We start from the raw sequence: 21,684 nt of genomic DNA, 5'->3' as shown, positions 1-21,684 counted from the left end.
AATGCCAGTAGTCAAAGAGGAGTCGGAACAGGCAGCACTAACCAGCAATACCTCGGTTTTCTCGCCATTAAGTTTAAGCCAGTTGTTAGACATCCAGTTAAAAACTGCTGAGAGACAGTTACTAAGTTCATGTGGATGAACAGTGGGTGAAGTGTTAAGGCAAAACAAAATTGGAGTGTCATGAGCATACGAAAAGAAGTGGATGCTGTGACTAGAAATCAGATTAGCATGTACAAATTAAACAAAAGGGGAGGGAGAGCAGAGCCCTGCTGAACCCCACAGTGTAAGGTAATCGGAAAAGACAAAGGTGGGGGGAGGGGGTCAGTCCGAGTTAAACTTGAAAAACAGTGTAAAAGTCTGTGATGGTCGATAGTATCAAAGGCTGCAGAGAAGTCAAGAAGAATAAGAACAGCTGCCTCTGTGGTCCTGAATTAGAGCAAGGTCATCAAGAAGAGACCAAAACAGATTCAGAACCAATACCAGGGCGAAAACCCGTTGGAAGGGGTGAAGAGGGTTGGTCTCGAGAAAAAAAGTTGAGGATGGACAATGGCTTCAAGCAGCTTCATGATCACGGGCAGGAGAGAGATAGGTCAATACTTTTCCACCACAGCTAGATCAAGACTGTCAGTCTAGAAAAATGGATACCTCTACTGTGTGACCGCAAACGTATTTTGATGGCCGTGGGCAACCGTCTCATGCACAATATGAAAGAATATAGGTTTCCGAGTTTGCCAATGAACGGCCATTTTGTTTTCTAACCATTGCTCATTGCTTTCTGTTCTCATTGCTTCGTAGTACATTTTCCGCTTACACTGCTCGACTGTAAAACATTGTTGTCTGCATGTAAAAGGACAAGGCCGCAGGGCCACGAGGATAACAAGAGTTCGTTGAAACAACGTAGGCAGCGCCAGGAAGAATGCCCGGCTCCCTCCCGAATGTAGCCTTGAAGCAGGGCTGCAGGGCATTTAATCATTTTGCAGCTGCCAGCCAGTCTCATTATATGGTAGAATATGTTCGAATAAAGCAGCTAAAGGCTTGAATTATGCTCTTCTTACGGCCCCCCCTTTGCTGAGCCCCGTTAGAGCGTGTCGGCTCCAGGACAAGAATAGCACCTCATAGATAGCAAGGTCTGGAATGCAACTCTCCCCCCGTATGTAGCTCGCTTCCAAGAACAGAAGCGCTGTGTTCTGTTCCACAACTGAAAGATGCCTCCGCACTCACAAATTGCAAATTGTTACTAGAATAGATGTTTTTAAGTGTCATAGTGGTCGGAGATGTCCATCATCACACCAAGTTCAAAGAAACCCAATAAAGGGGGGTGTTAAACATGACATAGCTGATTGATATGCATTTTGTATATATGTAACTGATGTACGTAATTCACTCTCTTGCGTCCCTCGAGGTCTAGAGATACACGTCGCGGGGCTTGAGACCGAGTTGGCCAACTGAGACTTTTGTTTTGCAATAAACCCTAGCTTTGGGAATACAACCTTGTGTCTGGCGTATCTATCGTGTGTGGTGACTCGCCTTGTTTCCATAGACGTAAGGGACTCCTAGGGGCCCCTTTCAAGACGAGACTTCTTTAATAAAGGAGAGACCACGGTGTGTTTCAGTGAATCTGGAATGAGACCCGTCGAGAACGAGTGTTGAAGAGCTGAGGTGAAAAGAAGAACAAGTCTATGAGAGAGACGTTGCAGAATACGAAGAGGAATAGGATCAGCAGGAGATGTAGATTTAAGCTTATGAAGAGCAGTGGAAACCATAATGTCACAGTGGCAAACTGAAAGTTGTCAGTAGGGCTAGCTGAATGTGGCAAAATAAATAAATAAATCAGAGGAAGTGTCAGGAACAGGTCTGTCAGCACACATTTTCTCCAGAATTTTGTAGATCTTCTTTGTAAACAAAACGCAACTCTGTTGCAGTGAGTTTGCGTAACTAGAGTAGCAGGGGGAGGGCGGGTCATGGTGGCAAGTTCCTTTGCCACCAGGAACTAATCCCTCGAGGAGCAGGGAGCATTAAAAATGCGATCAGGTAAGTAGTGGGCATTAGCCTCATAGTAATAGGGCATGATAGGTCAACCTAACAGTCTTTGCCCACAAACATACTACCACTGTGTCAGGCTCCTACTTCTGCACCCTTACACCTTAATGGCCTCAGGAGTTATTTCAATATGCCTAAAAACCTGATTAGCATAGTGTACTCTGATCCATGTCACTCAGAAGAAACAACAGTCACTATTAGAGCGGATACTTGAGAGTGGAAAGGACTATAGATTCCAATAGCCCCCACTTTGCTAGATTGTATTCAAGTGCATTGGAGGTTCCTGATCATATGCTCTCCGTGCCAAGTAATAGTATCTCGGAACGAACATCTGTGAACAGCAGACAAACATTGAAGAAATAGCTGAAACCCCTGAACGTTCAAGGGTAGCAGGTGGTGAAAACTATCTGAACCACACAGCCATTTCCATGGTCAGCTCTGTAAGCGAGAGCAAAGAAGCAGAAAAATAACAGGAAAACTAGGAATACAAATAAAAAAGTCTCTGGAATCTGTAAGTCAACAGGTCCACCAATTGGCGATATAGCAGGTGTAGAAACAGAGGATACATTTGACAAGAAGCCATCTTAAAAAAAAAAAAGAAAATAACCAGAAGAGCAACAAAAACTTGAATGACATTAGCTAAATGGCTATCAAATGCAAAGGCAAGCAATACACCTAAGGAACTTGATGTGGTGTACGATACTCAGATCTCTGACCAGTCTCTGTCTAATCACATATCATTAGAAGAACATGAAGAGCATCACATTAATATCTCAAATATGAATGTGGAAGTCTATGATGCAAGCAGGGATTAAGGAGCGCCTAACCTGAAATTAGGTCCAAATCAAGCAAGGTCGACAAATAAACAAGCATTGGGGAAATGTGGAATATAGGTATCCTAAGGCTTTAATCGCTTGTAGACTGCTTTCCCCTCAACCAACACAGGTATTTTTAAAATAAATCATTTATGCTGAATTTGTTGCACACATTCCACAACTGCGTGATGACAGAACTTGTTACCTTGCCAATTGAGAGGGATTCTGCTGAGAATTGGTTCCATACCCATTTAGCATCAATTCATTCGATTGACTTAATTTTTAACTATTGCAAGTCTTTCATGAATATGGGTTACATATTTAAAAAAGTGAAAAGGATGCAGAATCATCTGAGAATTAAACATGTGCCATGCTAGAGGTCATAATGTATATTAAGAGTCAAATAAGCAAGCTAGGATTTAGCAGCCTTGCTAAACATCATGCAATTGGTTGGTGATGGCACTAAAGTTACTAGACCAGAATATCCATAACAAGCAATTTGATTTGCTTACTCTTCTTTCTTTGAATACAAGGGGTCACACGTTTATTTTACTGAATGCAAAGAAGTGTCTCTTGTTATCTTATTGGGACAGGTTTATACTTCAGGAAACCTGGCTGGCGGAGTGTATTGCGAACAATGGCTATGAGATCATTAACAGAAGGGCTCTGAAAAGCCCACGGGACCGCCTAAAAGGAGATCTGACCATGAGGGCCAACGTGCACTTCTCTCTTAAGGATATACTTTCAACCATCAATATCAAAAGGTCCTATGTGGGAGATAACCAAGCACTAGCGTTCAATGTTAAGATCGAATGCATTAAACACATTTTTGAACATCACAGTGTATGACCCTCCTGGTGGTGTCCAAACAGTTACCAATATCAATGAATGGCTCTGGAAAAATTCTGAAGGGATGTAATATTATGTGGGGACCTAAATTCCTACTGTGACATAGCTCAAGATTTAAGGCAACACTTGAGTCACCATTACAAAGTTGAGCAAGGTTTCAAATGGTTGAAGCCAATTTCAACCATTTGAAATTGGCTGAAAACTTTGATGTTATTATGCTGGATGATATGTGCATGGAAGGAGAAACCCCTGTCCATTCTTGGACTAATACCAACAGCCACAGTAATATTGATTATGTATTCATAATTTTTTTAAATACAATTCTTTACTGGTAATATTAGAATTACAGTTAGAAAGTCAAAATTAATAGCCAGCCCTAGGAGTGATCATTCCAGCATCTCATCGAGTCTTGAGGTAACATACAAGATAGTACCTGCAAAGGTGGAGGGTCACCAACACATCAATTCACAGGGAAAAATAATACGCTGGAATCATGATCTTATGATGATTAATGAGTTAATCACTACGAACCCTGTGCTGCTACATTTCTATAGCCAGATGACTGGTAACTTGATTGCGAATAGGCTAACTATCCCAGGTGACTGGGAAAATGTATTTCAGGTCCTTTTGTGGCTTACACAAACACCAATTACAAAATATATGATCGCCATACGGCAATGAGAAAGAAAACTTCAGAGGCATACTTGTAAAATCCATAATGACAATTGAGCGCCATACTTCTGTCTAAAAACAAAATATAAGTAGTGGCTACGTTGCCACAAAGATTCCTTATATAAATGTTAAATGGCACCTTATATATAGAATATAAAGTAATGACAGCACTACATTTTGGTTAACTTTTATCAGAAACATTGTGAAGGCCCTACTTTGAATCCCAATGCTTATATTTACAATACCCATTGCATTTCCACTACCTCTAAAGCACTGTTTAATGTGGGCATGTATATTTGAAGCGATTATCCATTCGATGAGGGGATGTAACATTGTGTATCACTGCATTACAATCCACGGGAGCCCCTGAGCCGGACGGCTTATCAAACAGAGCAATACCGAGGTGCTGAATGGATTGCTCCAGCAGATATACGAGACTGATAATTCCTGAGGCTCGGAAATTAACTTATATCATTCCCCATTCACAAAACGGGTCCTATAACTCACCCTAGAAATGATAGATTTCTAGCCATGCAAGATGTGATTGGGGAAAACAAATCTTTAGCATTCTCATCTTGCGGAAGATCCACGTGTCAGTGGATGTTCTATTGATTTAAATCCATGTACCGCTACAATTTGCATGGTCTCCAGGCACTCACGTGGCTCTGTAAGAAAATGGGCAGTGTAGATAAGTGAGGGAAGAGGGATATAATACAGGTTGTGCTCTTCTGTTGATTCTTGCAGAACCAGGAGAAACTGGTTTCTGGGGTTTGAGTGTGCTTCGATTGTGTGCACTGGGCTTGTGGTGTCTGGGTTGTTGGTGGTGGTTTGTTTTTGTGGCGTAGGTCCAGGCGAAAGGTTGTATCTGGCATTTGTGGACTAGAGAGCAGCTTTCGACACAGTAAACAGGGGTCAATTGTGGACGAAACTGGAGTCATCGGATATGCCAATCATGTGTTGTTTGTTAAACTGTTATGGCGACTCATTTGTTAAGACTTGATTGAACAATACTAGTGAACCATCAGACTACATTCTAACCAATAATGGATTGAAACAGGGGTGCATACTGGTACCCCCATTTCATCTAAAAATTTCGGATATAAATGACCAAGATCAATGCACCAATAATTGAATAAATGAAGTTTTAAGGCTGGAACTTGAGTTACTTTCATGATGTATCGGCTATAAAATAAAACACTGCGTTTGGCTGCTGAAGTCGATGTCCGGGGAAAATAATATAATGCTGGGCGATTTAGGTTCGCTATTTAATAATGGAGTTACTATAATGCCTAAAGTTTTATATGAACTTGTGAAGTCTTGCAATTAGTTCCAGTACCAAATAGACTACTCCCCTAATTTGGAAGATATTCATTGGATACAAGAGAAACATCTGCAGAAAGGTATATGAAGGACAATGGTTAGAAAATATGAAATCGTTTATCTGCATTTAAAAAACTGACTGAATATACTAAACAATCCTTCAAGCGTTTAACGCCAGCATACTATCTAAAGGTCACACAGAAAAAAGAACTGCATCATTTCTAATAACTGGAGCATGGGAAGTAGGGCAGAGAGATACTGTAGACCACGGGTGCACAACCTACGGCCTGCGGGCCAGTTGCAGCCCGCCATGCAGTTTTGTCTGGCTCGTGTGGAACAAAGACTTTCCTAATGGAGGGCAGCCCGCAAGCAGCATCGGCCGCCCTCCATTAGGAAAGTCTCTAACTCTTGTATGGGAGTGAGGGGTCCCCAGGTCCCCACGCGCCGTACATTGCTCAGTACAAGGCTTGGACCACGTGCCTCCGGTAGTGGGATTGCCCCTTGCCCTTATGTAAAGTTAACCACGGTTGACTGCTACATAGATGGGACTACTGAGCAGGACACAGGGCATCCATCTTTTGTGCCCCCTTTCGACTCCATCTTGGGTAAACAGGCCTCACTACGATAGTACAGCAATGCTCAGCTCCCCTTCCACAGCAGCAGCCAAGGACAGAGACACACACACACACACAAGGCGCACAGGCAGCTGGCTGGCCCCCACCCTTGCGCTCCCCCTGCGGAGGAAAGCTCTGCGCTCCCATTCTCACGCTGAAGCCGGAGAAAGTTGCAACAACCAATATGATACAGTTTTCTTCCTCCGAGATCACTGCTAGCATGAGAACCAGCATGTGAACCAGGATGAGCCAAGCACTTTCTGCTCGTTCGTCCCAATAAACGTGCGAGCCACCCACCCCCATTTAGAGCAATTTATTGCCATCCTGATCCTGCGCTCCCTGTAAGGTATTTCTTTCAAGTGCCAGACCCTCGCCTGTGCTGCGAAACCCACCCAACACACCCACTACTAACCTTAAGTATCTTACCACAATATATGTTTTTACTTATACTAATAGGTCTAAAGCTTAGGAGATATGTGAAACACAGCTTGACTCTTTTTACATGCACAATAAAGGTCAAGGCCTCCAATTAAAACCACGAATGACCCAATTGTACTGACAATAATTACTATGTGTGACTTGTGTAGAAATATGAAAAGTAGCATAAAAGGTTTAGATAATTTGTTATTTAGTGTTTTACGAATGCAACATATTAGCTTAGGTAGTGACCACAGTGACCGGACACTGACCTGCGTGTAGCACAAGATATTTGACGTCCATCATCTCGTCAGCCACTCAGCCAATCAGGAGGAAGAGATGCCACCCACACCTACAGTACCACACCGCCTGGCCAATCGGGTCCGTTTAGTATTTTTTGTTAGAGTTACTTTAATTGATATATATACACGAGTATGATGTAAATGTTGGGTGAGGGTTTTGTGGGTTATTTCCTAGCTGGAGAAATAAACCATCCTTTGAACTCTTGCAGCCAGGTCTCAGTGCATCCTTCCCCGACAGGGGTGTTGTTGGTTATTTTATTTTCTCTCACACCTAGTAAACCGGGGAAAGGCACCTACACTCTTCATTGGCTCAGGGCACACACACCATGTGGCTCCTACGAGTCACGTAGTGCATGTGTGTTGCACCAATGGAGGGCCAGCACTACGGCTTGCATGGCCAGTAAGCCTTGATGCTGAAGGCATTTCAGCCATGCCACACCCACGCCAGCTGTAGTGCCAGAGACCTCACCAGCGTTCCAGCTAGCCTGCCTTCCAGCATGTCCGGTAAGTACAGGCGGCCGGGGGGGTGAGGGGGGTGGGGTGTGCTGTTTGCTTCTTTGTGTGTCAGGTCTGTCCTGCCAGTATGTTTGTGTGTAGGTTGCGATGCGGTGATGGGGGCGGGGGAGGGGGTGTCGGGTCTGCCTGAGTGTGTGTTTTTGAGAAGTACAGTGTATGTTAAGATGCGAGGGTGGAGGCAGTGTCAGGTCTGCATGAGGGTGCATTTTTGTGAAGTGCAGTGTATGTTGAGATGCGGGGTGGGGGTTTGGGTTGTATGGGTGCATAGTGTATTGGTGTATGCTTGTGAGTTTGTATGCCAAGTTGGGGGTGCTCAGGTTTTTAGGGGTGCATGCTTGTGAGTTTGTATGTGGCGTTGGAGGGGGGGCTCAGGTTTGTATGGGTGCATAGTGTATTGGTGTATGCTTGTGAGTTAGTATACTGAGTTGGGGGCTCATGTTTGCATGGGTGCATGCTTGTGAGTTTGTATGCTGAGTTGGGGGGCTCGAGTTTGTATGGGTGCATGGTGTATTGGTGTATGCTTGCAAGTTTGTATGCTGAATTGGGGGCTCAGGTTTGTATGGGTGCACGGTGTATTCGTGTATGCTTGCGAGTTTGTGTGCCGAGTTGGGGGGCTCAGGTTTGTATGGGTGCATGGTGTATTGGTGTATGCTTGTGAGTTTGTATGCCACGTTGTGGGGTGGGGGGGGCTCAGGTTTGTATGGGTGCATAGTTTATTGGTATAGGTTTGTATGCAGAGTTGGGGGCTCGGGTTGGTATGGGCGCAAGGTGTATGCTTGCGAGTTTCTATGCCGAGTTGGTGGTGGGGGGGTTCGGGTCTGTATGGGTGCATGGTGTATGCTGCTTGTTAGTCTGTATGCAGGAGTGGGGGTTTGAGGTCTGCATGGGTGTGTATCCAAGTGCATGCTTGGTGGCATGAGGCATAGTGTTTGGTTGGGGGCCATGTGGCACAGTGTTTGGTTGGGGCGTGGGGGCCATGTGGGATAGTATTTGGTTGGGGGCTAGGGGTATGGGACATATTGTACATATTCTTTTTCCATGTGTTTAACACAAATGGTTGAAAAAGCCTCCTGCCACGCCGCGCCTACCGCCCCACCCATATTTGCTTTTCGACCCACTATAGCCATCATTTGGGGCAGGAAGACACCTGCCCCAAATGAAGGGGAGGTATGGAGGACAGTGGCAGAAGAGGTATGAACAACGCCTAAATACATTTACAAATGTGGACAAAGGTATTCTCCCCCTTGTCTTGTGCACGGCAATGACGTTGGTGATACATAAAAAGGGTAATCCACTTCATTGCTGCAATTCATAACGCTCTAGATCAATTCTGAAAGGTGAAACTAAACAATTAGTTAAGATGCCTGCTAATGCGAGTTGCAAATATGGTTTGTCCGGACCAGTGTGGATTCTTACCAGGCAGGTCCAGCAAACCAACAGGAGAAGATAGTACTAGGCCCATGATCTCCCGCATCCACCATTACTCCCTCCAATCACATTCTCCTTAATTACTGAACCCTTCATGAAATAGGTTAGCTAAAATTCAGAGTCCACTTGATTTCTTGGACAATGGGAACTGAAGATGGGGTTTACTTACATGCAGACAACCTTTTGCTATACCTGACCAAACAGATCTTGTCCACTTCAAGATTGGTGGATATCAAATAATCTGGTGACCAGAGTGGTCCTGGATCAATTGGGACAACACTGGTATGCTATACACATGGGAGTGGAGTGCGGAGGTGTGGGTGATCAATTCTGTATACTTGAGTTGAATGCAAATGAGGTGGAACAAGTGTCCTTTAAATACCCACGGATTCAGGTAACACAGAATAAGGCACACTTTCTTTGGCTAAAATGGCAGCTGCTACAGGGCAGGTTTTGGATGTGGTTAAAAGATTGCTGCCCCTCTTTCCAATGGCGTAGAGTTAAAAAATTTAAATAATCACATTTCCCAGTTTTCTTTAAACAGTGCAATATCTACCATATAGCATAGCCAAAGCAGAATTAAATAAACTGGAGGGGGGGCCTTTGTAAATTACTATGGGGAACAGTGTGTGGAAGAATCTCTGCAGAGCACTGTGGGTTGGGGGGCATGGATCGAACAACCCTGCAAAAATATTACTAGGCTTCAAACAAAAAAAAAAAATAAAGGAACAAAACCTGGCGCCATTGAATATTAGCAGGGAAGGATAGGCCAGAGCTCCAGCTGCAAATGGGAAAAGCGAGTTGCCAGGCTCTGATCCAGTTCCTACATTTATTCATACTACCACAAGGGGGGCAAATACGCAAGTATTATACAGACATGTAAGGGATTAAAATGATAAAATGGGGTCACTGTTACTCTTCAGCAGCCACATGGTGCAAGTCCCCGATTGTGGCAACTATAACCTTTCGTATAGCAAAAACTGGGCAGAATTGGGGATGAACGTATAGAGGACAAACAATTATCTACTGAAGTCCTTTCTAGTGCTACAAAATGAATACAGCATGGGGAGTGGTATCTTTGGTAATACGGTCTACATGCTCCTCACAGCCAGCTAAAAGGAGACTTTCACAGGCCTATTTTTGGAAAGGTGGCGGGTGGTAGCAAAGACCTCCAGAAAGGCTACTTCTAAACTATGCCAAACCATTATGAATAGTATGATGGGACCACTGACCAGACAAAGAGGCACAAGGAAACTCAAGGAAGGGCAATGAAAAGAAGCATTATTGAAAAAAATTGTAATCTGTATGCTGTAAATCAGGCCTCCAGATAAGGTACGTACCAGACCTTTTTACGCATGAAAATCTTGTCAATACAACAGCTTTATAAGTTTCCTGTGTACATTTACACACAATTTTAGAGCAGATGGCAGTGCAAAGGTAAGGTTAATTGACAGAAACCTTCTTTTGATTTTTATCTTCATGGATGTAATTGCAAGCCATGAATAAAAGCCTCTGAAATATAATGTATTTCTGTGAAGCTTTTCAAAAAATTAAACTGCACGCTCTGATAAAGGAATGGTTTATTTCTTTTCGGCTTCTGCTGTGTTGCTGCTAATGGAGCCAACGGAAGCACAGTGCATGTTTTTTTTCCTAGCATTTTACATTGTAAAATGAATAAGATGAAAAACTAAGTTGCAATTGAGAATTAATATTTTGTAACAAATTATGCTTTTTTTCCCCCACTGAAAGCAAACCAGTATTGCACAATTGTATTTTTCAGAGGTCCTGTACTGTATGCATAATCATGCGGAGGCAGGTCATTTGTACACTTATAGTTTTACACTCCAATAGTGTGTAAAATGATGACTATGCACGGTCTAGTTTACATCCATTCAACCTTGCAGTCAATGGGGTACATTACTATAAAGGGTCAGTGGCAGCAGCGTCTGTGTTTAAGGATGAGTGATTGTCATTACACCAATCACATGTTAGCCAATAAGATAGCTCAGTCAGTTGAGCACTCTTTGCTGCAATCTGTGCGTGATCTGTAGGTTGCAGGTTCGAATCCTGGCAAGGCCAACTCAGCGTTTCATCCTTTCAAGGTTGGTAAGGGAGTACAGACTTCGGTTTGGTGATAATTGTGATAAATATGTACCATGTACAGCGATTTGCCAAAAACGCTACATAAATAACCATTTTACCTCGAGATTAGATATAGAATTTAGCATGGAGCCCTTGCCTCTTTGCACTGTCTTATGAGAACATTGGCAAATAATTAGGTAGTAATAGCTCCAGCAAATGAAGACTTTCATTAAACATCAAAAGAATTCTGTTATCGAACCTCAAAACACACTATACAATTCATGCTTGCTTTACTATGTAATTGGCCAGGATTTTGTGTTTTCAACTTTTAAATATATACTGGAGAGATAGAATGGCCACACCTTAGAGAAATAATGAAAGGTGTATTCTGTCACAATGCAGAAAGCTGCCGCATAGTAATGATTTCCAGACAGTTTTTGCACATGTCATGGAGTAAAATACTCAAACTTAAAATTCTTATCTGGAGCACTGCGTGCTGCATCAATATCAATGTTATCAGAATAGTACAATGGATTGGATTGATCAATGGAATATGAAACGTTAATTTGCAAGTAGCAAACATGGAAAATATTGAGGAAATGGCAGTAGGCATCTTTGATTGGATAGGAAGGACATGGGACCAAGAGGGAAAACTCAGGATGTACATTTTAATTAAGAATTGTACCTGTGAAGATGAGATTTATTTTGATTGAGTGTAAGAGTGTTGGCAGAGAGCAGAGGTGCTGAAGTGTTACAAGGAGAACAATTTCATGTAACAAGCTACTAGCCAGCCATAAAACATCACATCCCACCTAAATACTATACATACAGACAGAAGCCAGTATTTTACTTGCCAAGAGTCAATCATCACTAGCCTATTGTCAGTGAAAAATGTGCGGCCTGATATTTTATGCTGCATTTATAAAATGTTCAAGAGAAACAGTTTACTTTTACATACAGTGAATCCACTAATCACGGAAACTAAACATGTTCAAGTACAATGTGAAATGTATCTTTCTACCTAGCCCTCCTTCCCACCCCCCCATGGCATTCACACATTTCTTCTCCCTATTCTGCCTTTCCTATGGGATATGATATGGCATTTGTAACGCGCCTATACACAAGTGTTTCAAGGCGCGACAAGGCAAGGAAGGGGGAACAGAGGGAGGACAGAGACAACGATCTTACTAGGCCAAGCGACATTGAGATCACGCAAGTACAGGGGAGGGGGTAGTGCTGTGCATGGGATCCAAACAATAACAATAAGTGCAGCCAGCAGGTGGCAGGTGCAAGGGTAAGTTCAGACAACAGGTGTCCAAAAGTGCAGGTAGGGGGACCGTAGGGTTACAGATACAGACCCAAATACAAGGGTGCCGGGAGGCAGTGCAAGTGTGCAACTGGGTGGGTCGGGACATGGGCCCGAAATCAGAGGGTAGCCAGGTGACCAGTGCAGTATCAGACAGGAAATCAGCAGGGGACAGGGAGAGAATGCAAAAGCTAAGAGGAAAGTCTTGAGGTGCTTCCAGAACCAGATATTGTTCTCAAGTTTTAGAGAGGCAGGGAGGCTGTTCCAGAGGGAGGCCCCAGCCGAGAAAAAGTGATCTACCACCAAAGTGTTGCTTGGATAAGAGACTGCCCCTGAGGGAGTTGGAGGATGAGGAGCGAAGGGCTCGAGTAGGAAGGTATTCACGAAGAGAGAGTTTGAGATATTGAGGACCCAGGACCCAGAAGGCCTTGAGGACAATGCAGAGGGTCTTGAGCGTAATGCTTGCAGCCACTGTGAGCCAATGCTGAGATTTCAGTGCTGGAGAGATACGATCCCTGTGCTTTAGGACAAGGACAAGTCTTGGAGTCATGTTCTGGATGAGTTGCAGAGGGCAGAGAGTAGAAGCAGGCAGATTTAGAAAGAGGCTGCTGCAGTAGTCCAGCCTAGAGAGAACCAGAGCTCTAAGCACAGTGAGCTTCTGGGGGAAGGAGAGGAAGGAAGAATACCTCTGAGAAGGTGCAGTTGGTAGTTTGACTTCTGAGAAACGTCCGATGTGAGAAGAAAAGGAGAGTGTGGAGTCGAAGATGACCCTGAGGTTCTTAACCTCACAGGTGGGAGCAGGAAGAGAGCCAAGGGAGGCCAGCCAGAGCGCGACAGGAAAGTAGGGTGCAGGTGTGCCGATGAGGAGAATCTCTGTCTTACTAATATTAAGGCAGAAATTGTTGGTGGCACACCACTCCTGGATAGCAGACAGTTGGAGATGATAGAAGGAGAAGAGGTGGCAGAGGGGAGCCTGAAAATTAGCTGAGCGTCATCCTCATATCACTGAAAGTTGGAACAGAGAGCGGCAATGTGGTGGGCGAGAGGTGCCAAGTATTGGTTAAACAGCTATGGAGAAAGGTTAGACCCCTGGGAAACACCAGAGGGAGAGCTTGAGATAGAGGAAAGAAAAGACACAAGTTAGACCTGGGAGGGTAGATCAGAGGGAAACTAGGTCAGTCAGGACCTCATCAGTGATACCAAGGTTATCACAGACGAATGAGCAGGATGGCATGGTTGACCGTGTCAAAGGCAGAAGAGAGAGTAAGATGAGAACAGAGGGGAGATTAGAATCAAGCTTATAGAGCAGGTCTTTGCGAATGTTCAGGAGAGCAGTTTCCGTGCTTCTGGCTGCTTTGAAGCCAGACTGATGGTCATGGAGACAAACAACAGATTCAGTGTTAACGTTAAGCTGGCAGATGGCCAGCTTTTCCATGAATTTGCCCAGGATAGGAGTGATGGAGATCGGGTGATAGTTAGCCGGGCAGGGGTGAGGGGGGGCCGGCTGAGGTTTTATAAAGAAGAGGGTGTACAAGAGAGTGCTTCAGGGGGGGGGGGAGGGAAGGCTCCAGTGTCGAAGGAGTGGTTGCAGAATTCAGCCAGGGCAGGAGCAAGAGTGTCAATGTGGTCTTTGGTGCTTTTGGAAGAACAAAGAATCTATTTTGACAAGACTTTCATAGATCAGACTTGTCTAGAAACTTCGTCAGGGGAGAACAGAGGAAAGGAAGAGAAAGTGGGAGGAGAGGTGGCCATAGGGGGCTGGGCGGAGGTAGAGGAGCGAGTAGAGGGAGGAGGAGGAGAGGACGAGAGGGTGGATGGGATGTCCTGGGTTTTAGCGTTGGATGCCGAGAAGGCAATGGAACAGGTCGAATGGCCATTCCTCTTCCATACCATGCAGGTTATGGGAGTCAATGCTAAATTCCTTTTAATGGTAAGAGCCAACTACCTAACTCCCTCCTTGCGCCTGGCAATCAACTAGCAACTTTCCCAGAGGATCAAGGTCTCAAGGCACTAAGCAGGGTTGCCTGCTCGCCCCTCTCTAATATGCCAACCACCTGGAGCCGCTCTGGCCAGCATTAGGGCCTCCCTGGATATTCGGGGGATTCCCTTTGGGGGTGCGGAGCATCGAGTCGCAGTATGTGTGGATGACCTGCTCCTCTTGATCACAGAACCAGAAACCTCATTCCCAGGGATCTTGCGGGAACTTCTCTTTGGGGAGGTGACAGGATTAAAAACAAATGCCCACAAGTCAGAGTTATTAAACTTGACCGTCCCCTCAGAAAAAAAGATTGCAGGGTATAGTAACTTATAGAAAGGCGGAAACTGGCATTAGATATTTGGGGGTCCAGATTACTGGTTCTCTGGGTGCTCTTCACCGTCAACTACCTGCCTTTAGAGGAAAAGCTGCACGGCTGCTAGCGGAATGGGTGTCCTCATCAATATCCTTGCTGGGGAGGATAAATGCCCTACAAATTGTGATTTTGCCAACAAACCTGTACTATTATTTAGGGGTTCCCCAAGATTTCTTCAGGACCCTTCAAACACATGTGGGGTCATTTATTTGGAACCACAAGAGACCCGGGGTAGCTATGCAGATGCTAATGTCTCCCAGAAGCAAGGGAAGGCTAGGAGCACCAAACTTCTGCCTCCATTTCCTTGCAGCTCAAATCAGAGTGACCCGGGATTGGTTCAGGGGCGATCACGCAAATGTCTGGTGTCGAATAGACAAAGCAGTGCTGGACTGGACAAGGTTCTGTGGCGACCCAAGGGGGATAGACCTGCAAACATGTACAGTAGCAAGATGGCGGCCTTGGTGGGGGACTCATGGGATGAGCTGGTTTGGAGGATGAACTGGACCACCTTCCCCTCCCAGTTGACGTCGCTGTTTAGAATCCCCAGTTTATGCCGGGTACGGAAAGGGGTGCGCCAATGGGTGGGAGGTGGCAGGGTGCCGCAAACTATGTGGCATGTTCTCGGGTCAGTACATTCATTCCTTTGTACAGTGCAAGCAGGACTTTGGGCTAGACGAGGGCAAGAGGTAGCGCTACTCAACTGAGGCACTGGCTTATGAACCCAATAGTCAGGTCAGCAGCCACCAGGGATCTCACTTCCTTTTGACCGGTTAGAAACGATGGACACGGGGGACAGGCATTTGGTAGGAACGTTAAATGGAATTATAGCAGAAGAGACAAGGAGCTAGTCATGGCACTATATGGAGCAGTGGGCAATTGCAGTGGGGCAGCCGCTGGAGGGGGGAACTTTGGACTCAGTAATGGGCAGATATCTCCTAGCTGACAAGGGCCATCCAGATTCAGGAGATGTGGGTTAAGATAATGGTCCAATGGCATCTCTCCACAGAAAAACAACATATATTCTACCCAACTGTGTCAGCGCTCTGCTGGAGGGGATGTGGGGAACTGGGATTTTGGAAGCATATCTGGTGGGAATGCATAGTCATACAGCCGCATTGGGACATGGTCCGTGCAGCAATTAATAGTATTTTTGGGAGTCAGATGCCAGACAGCACAGGGATGGCCATCCTGGGAATGGCCAGGGTTCTGGAAAATCTACCCTCGAAAGCGCAAAGAAAGACATGGGTCATCCTGATAGTGGTAGCAACGCTTGTGATGGCACACAAATGGAAACAAAAAGGTGCCCCCACAGAACACAAATGGGTTAGGAAAATCGGGAACTTTGTGGCACTGGAATGGGTGACCCATTCGATTCAAGGGCATCACCAAAGGTTTCTCTCGGACTGAGACGTTGTCCTCATCACCTGAAGCGGGGCCCGCGGGCCGCATGGTGCCAGTGGAAAATGAGATTGCTGAGGTGAGTACTCGCTCTACTTGGGGAGGACGCCTTCACAGGAAGCTGGGAGGCGATATGGCTGAAGTTTCTAGGGGAAGCGAGGACTAGGGGGGAGGGAATGTTCTCAAACGGTGCAAGGGTCTGCACACCAGCTGGCAAGAGTGCTGGCCACTCACAGTAACTTGGGACTGGGAGCCATCTACAGATTTTAAGGACTCGGGGGATGTTGTGGGGAGGCAGGACTGGGTGCGTTGTTGGTTACATGTGTTGGGATCGAGAAAGTGGGGATAAGGCGAGGGGGAAAGAAGGGACGGGGGGATTACATGTGTTCTCACTTTTGAAAATACCAATAAAATACAAAAAAAGTTTTTTTAAAAGTGCATTTTTACTGTGCTGACATCTACAGCCAAAATCAGCACCCTGGGCCAGCACAAACACGCATTCCTTGATTCAACATTCACTAGCTTTCGCTTATTCACACACTGCAATCAATCACTCATTGCATGAGAGGATCAAAAGTGGCCTTCCCATACATTTTATACCCCTCCCCCGCACATGTTCCAAATAGGCACAAGGAAATGTTTTTTTTGTTTCCCATGCCCTTTGAAAAGTGCACCTCTTTTGAAAATCGGGATTTACTTGATAATGCCCAGAACCCCCTTTCCATCTTCCACAGTTCCCCAGTTGTGCATTTGGTGGGAAAAGAGCACCTCAATGTGCACAACTATGATACAAGTGAAGTGAACGAGCATACCATCAGTTGCACCACACACGTTTTCAAAAACGTTTCAGAGTGTGTGTGATTCGAATTGTCAGAGGGGAATTAGGAATGGGAAAGGACACAGGAAGGAAATGGTGAATGGGGTTTTTACTTTTTCCGCCGTCATTAACCCCAGATCTGCTTATGAGCAGGTATTGTGTAAAATACCATTCGCTTCAGATCAGATACTGTGACTGGAAACGTTAGCCCCAGAGTACGCACATATTGTGCATGCCATCATTATTGCAGATCAGATATTGTGTCTGTTATAAATCCCAGGGCAGGTATTCTGACATGTTAATGTTAAAGGACATTTGTACCGCGCACTATCACCACCGGAGTGGTCCCCTGACGGATCTGAAAAGGAAAAGGGGTGGGGTGGGTTTGTGGGACCGAGCGGAAAAAGTGCAAGAGAGCATTGATGTGCTGTTGTCAGCTTCAGTTCGATTAGCACTGTTCACTGAGGTTAGCTGTGCTTTTCGGGTGGTAGTCGTTGTGTTCTGTTGTGCAAAGCTATGTGCAATTTGTTTTTTTGTTGCAGTGTAGTGAAGTCTGTGCAGTTTGCTGTGCATTAGGGGTGTGGCTGTGTTTGGCTAGAGTTTGAGAGGTGTATGCAAAAGGGTGAGATGGTTAGTGGCTTCGTTAGCTAAATGTGATGCATGCTAATTTCTAAATTCTTTCTAGATGTGTCACGTGAATATCTCCACATTTCAATCTAGATGCAGCACTGGCTACTATTCACAATCCTGTCTGGATGTGACGCAAGCTAAGATTCACAATTATATCTAAATGTTGCACTGGCTAACATTCACAATCCTGTCTAGAAGCGACGCAAGCTAATATTTCACAATTATATTTAAATGTGGCACTGGCTAACATTCACAATCCTGTCTAGAAGCGATACAAGCCAACGTTTACAATCCTGTCTAGATGTGATGCAAGCTAATATTCACAATTATATCTAAATGTGGGACTGGCTAACATTCACAATCCTGTCTAGAAGCGATGCAAGCTAATATTTCACAATTATACCTAAATGTAGCACTGGCCAACATTCACAATCCTGTCTAGCTGTGGTTGGTAGCCTTCGTGTTCTGTTGTGCGAAGCTATGTGCGATTTGTTTTGTTACGGTGTAGTGAAGTTTGCTGTGCTTTAGGTGTGTGGTTGTGTCTGGTTAGAGAGGTGTATATAGAAGGGTGAGATTTTTAGGGGCCTCACTATCTAAATTGAAATATGCCAATTTCCAAATTCTTTCTAGATGTGGAGCGTGAATATCTCCCCATTTCGATCTAGATGCAGCACCGGCTAATATTCACAATCCTGTCTAGATGTGGCGCAAGCTAATATTCACAATTATCTATATAAATAAAAGTTCATTCAAAATCTTAAATCCCAGAAAGTTCTTCACCGATTGCTTTGAAATTTTGACACAACGTTGCATTCGAATAGGCACATATTTTCATATACCTACTATACATAGATGTCACACCTGTGACATGTAAAAACATGCTTTTTCTGAAAAACAGCGCCATGTGTTGGACGTAAAAGCAACACACGCTATAATGAATATTTTACGATTCCATTTCAATGTTTCCGATTTAGAATGGCTCAAATACGTGCCGAAGAAGCAGCATAGCGACGTGCAGCCAGACTTCAGGATGCATAGTTGCGAGCATGGCGATCGCGTTCTGCAGCTGCAGATCTGCTTCGTTCTCAGCAGAATAAAAGCGGCAGGCTGAGAGTGGCTGAAAGACGTCAATGAGAAACAGCAGATCAGCGCCAAACATGACTGTGCTCAGCAATCACGCGATTACAATCGCCTTGCATTTCAGTACAACCCAGCTGAAGATTATAGTTTGAGCCGGCATGTTCTCATCGGCACCATCACTGAAGTGCGTCCTTATTGCAATGCTCTGGAATTTAATGGAGAAATTAAAGGAATGTGTTGCGCCACGGGAATGTGTTGTGTTGCGCTGCCGGGAAAATTAAACTGCCTCAACTTGGAGAACCGCCAGAGCCATTAAAAAAACGTTGCTTGCTGGATGTATTGCAGAATCAAACCATCCAACATCAGGAAATCCAACTCATGCTTCCAAATGACGTCCTTCGGCGCAGAAATCGTAACAGCGCAATTCATGCCAACTTGCATTTGCAATCACCATCAACAAACCTCAAGGCCAATCGTTAGAATTGTGCGGTTTAGAGCTAGACATGGATTGCTTCTCACATGGAGAATTATATGTTGCGTGTTCTACAGTGGGCAAACCAGACAATCTCTATATCTGCACAGACAATGGAATAAAAAATATTGTATGCCCACAAGCATTGTGAAATTAGACATATTAGAAACGTGCGCTTTCCCTTTTCTTTCTTTTCCATTTAACCATACTGAGCCAGGGGTCAGCTAGTATCTAAATGTGGCACTGGCTAATATTCACAATCCTGTCTAGATGTGACGCAAGCTAATATTCACAATTCTATTTAAACGTGGCACTGGCTAATATCCACAATCCTGTCTAAATGTGACGCAAGCTAATATTCACAATTATATCTAAATGTAGCACTGGCTAAAATTCACAATCCTGTCTAGATGTGACGCAAGCTAATATTCACAATTATATCTAAATGTGGCACTGGCTAATATCCACAATCCTGTCTAGATGTGACGCAAGCTAATATTCACAATTCTATTTAAACGTGGCACTGGCTAATATCCACAATCCTGTCTAAATGTGACGCAAGCTAATATTCACAATTATATCTAAATGTGGCACTGGCTAATATCCACAATCCTGTCTAGATGTGATGCAAGCTAATATTCACAATTATATCTAAATGTGGCACTGGATAACATTCACAATCCTGTCTAGAAGCAACACAAGCCAATGTTTACAATCCTGTCTAGATATGACGCAAGCTTATATTCACAATGATATCTAAATGTAGCACTGGCTAAAATTCACAATCCTGTCTAGATGTGACGCAAGCTAATATTCACAATTATACCTAAATGTGGCACTGGATAACATTCACAATCCTGTCTAGAAGCAACACAAGCCAATGTTTACAATCCTGTCTAGATATGACGCAAGCTAATATTCACAATGATATCTAAATGTAGCACTGGCTAAAATTCACAATCCGGTCTAGAAGTGACGCAAGCCAACATCCACAATGCTGTATAGATGTAGTTGGTAGCCGTCATTTTCTGTTGTGCAAAGCCATGTTTGATTTGTTTTGTTGTTGCGGTATAGTGAAGTTTGCTGTGCTTTAGGTGTGTGGTTGTGTCTGGTTAGACTTTGAGAGGTGTATGCAGAAGGGTGAGATTGTTAGTGGCCTCGCTACCTAAATGTGATATATGCTAATTTCCAAATTCTTTCTAGATGTGGCGCGTGAATATCTCCACATTTCGCTCTAGATGCGGTACTGGCTAATATTCACAATCCTGTCTAGATGTGGTCGCAAGCTGATAAATGCAGTTCTGTCTAAACGTGGCATAGGCTACTAATAACAATCCCGTCTAGATGTGACGCAAGCCAACATCCACAATCCTGTCTAGATGTGACGCAAGCTAATATTCACAATTCTATCTAAATGTGGCACTGACTAATATTCACAATCCTGTCTAGATGTGACGCAAGCTAATATTCACAATTCTACCTAAATGTGGCATAGGCTAATATTTACAGTCCTGTCTAGATGTTACGGATTAGCAGGTACTTTATCAAACCTCATTAGTTCCAGGGCAGGTACAGGGTCTATAATTATTTGCCCCAGGGCCGGTATTGTCAGATGTAGCTGAGCATGTACGTACTGTATCGGGAGTCAGTAGCTCCAGAGCAGGTGTCTGCACTCATTAGCTCCAGCCAGAGGATGTGATGGGCATTTACCATTAGCGCTAGAGAAAGTAGTGTCTGCTTGTGTATAGGCGTGTTATAAATGCTACTTCATCAGGGAGGTATTTATGTGTCTGCAGCCATTAGACCTATAACAGACACTGTGCCTGCATTTATTATACACAGAAAGGTAATTAGCCCCATTAATGATCACTTTCAGAGTAGGCACTGGAACTGGAGACAGTCCACGTTTGCAATAATTAGCCGGCGCAAGCATTATAATACCGACACGGCTAATATATAGTAATTTTCAACAGACCACGGTGTGTGTATTAGCTGCACACCAGTTACTGCGTCTGGGAGCATTCCAGAGCCTGAACAGTAGCGCAAACGAGCTTCGGCGCTCTACACCAAGTCTACAATACCAGCAACAACAGGCTGCCTTATGTTATTTAAAAACCAGAGGTTTAAAAAGTCACGTAATTACAATGTTTTATTTCAACATATGAGTACAATGCAACGAATTACAGCTTTAGCTGCAGCCGCTTAGTTCACCGTGGATTTCCAGAGGTTGCAAAGGGGCTCCTCTTACCAATATAACAACAAAGGGGTGAGAATAAACTGAGTTATCGGATGCTAAATGAAATGCATCTACAATTCATTACAAGAGCTGGATCGCGCACTCACCTGCTGCTACCAGGACACTGAAAAGGAGCGTTTCGTAAACGGAGGCCTTATGTTGCTTTCATTATCAATTGAAATATATGTTTAAAGTCCATATGAGACCCGATAGCATTGTGTGTCTGTTTCTAAGTTTGCCGACGCTTTCTGAAATGCCTTTATTAAATCATGACGTACGAACGTTTTGCACGTAGGACGTCTACGTGTTTAGGAAGAGAATCACAGCACGGAGGAAGGA

The 21,684-nt window shown here is 44.3% G+C and overlaps 1 protein-coding gene across 5 annotated transcripts in view; it reads right to left on the bottom strand.

The window, feature by feature from the left end:
* The window catches only part of MPP7 (MAGUK p55 scaffold protein 7), a 1,979,219-nt gene extending 1,957,647 nt beyond the window's left edge, over positions 1–21,572 (bottom strand). For 4 of the 5 annotated variants that reach the window (XM_069648102.1, XM_069648107.1, XM_069648105.1 and 1 more), the window contains exon 1: positions 21,453–21,572. The gene's annotated coding sequence lies outside the window, so the exon portion shown is untranslated. The remainder of the gene's footprint in view (positions 1–21,452) is intronic. The other variant, XM_069648106.1, reaches the window with a different exon arrangement.
* Between the last annotated feature and the right edge of the window lie 112 nt (positions 21,573–21,684).

The sequence above is a fragment of the Ambystoma mexicanum genome, chromosome 2q (genome assembly GCF_040938575.1).
Source record: "Ambystoma mexicanum isolate Mex_15411 chromosome 2q, UKY_AmexF1_1, whole genome shotgun sequence".
In the NCBI taxonomy this organism is placed as follows: domain Eukaryota; kingdom Metazoa; phylum Chordata; class Amphibia; order Caudata; family Ambystomatidae; genus Ambystoma; species Ambystoma mexicanum.
Note: the sequence above shows the minus strand (reverse complement) of the source record. Positions and strands in the feature narration are given on the sequence as shown.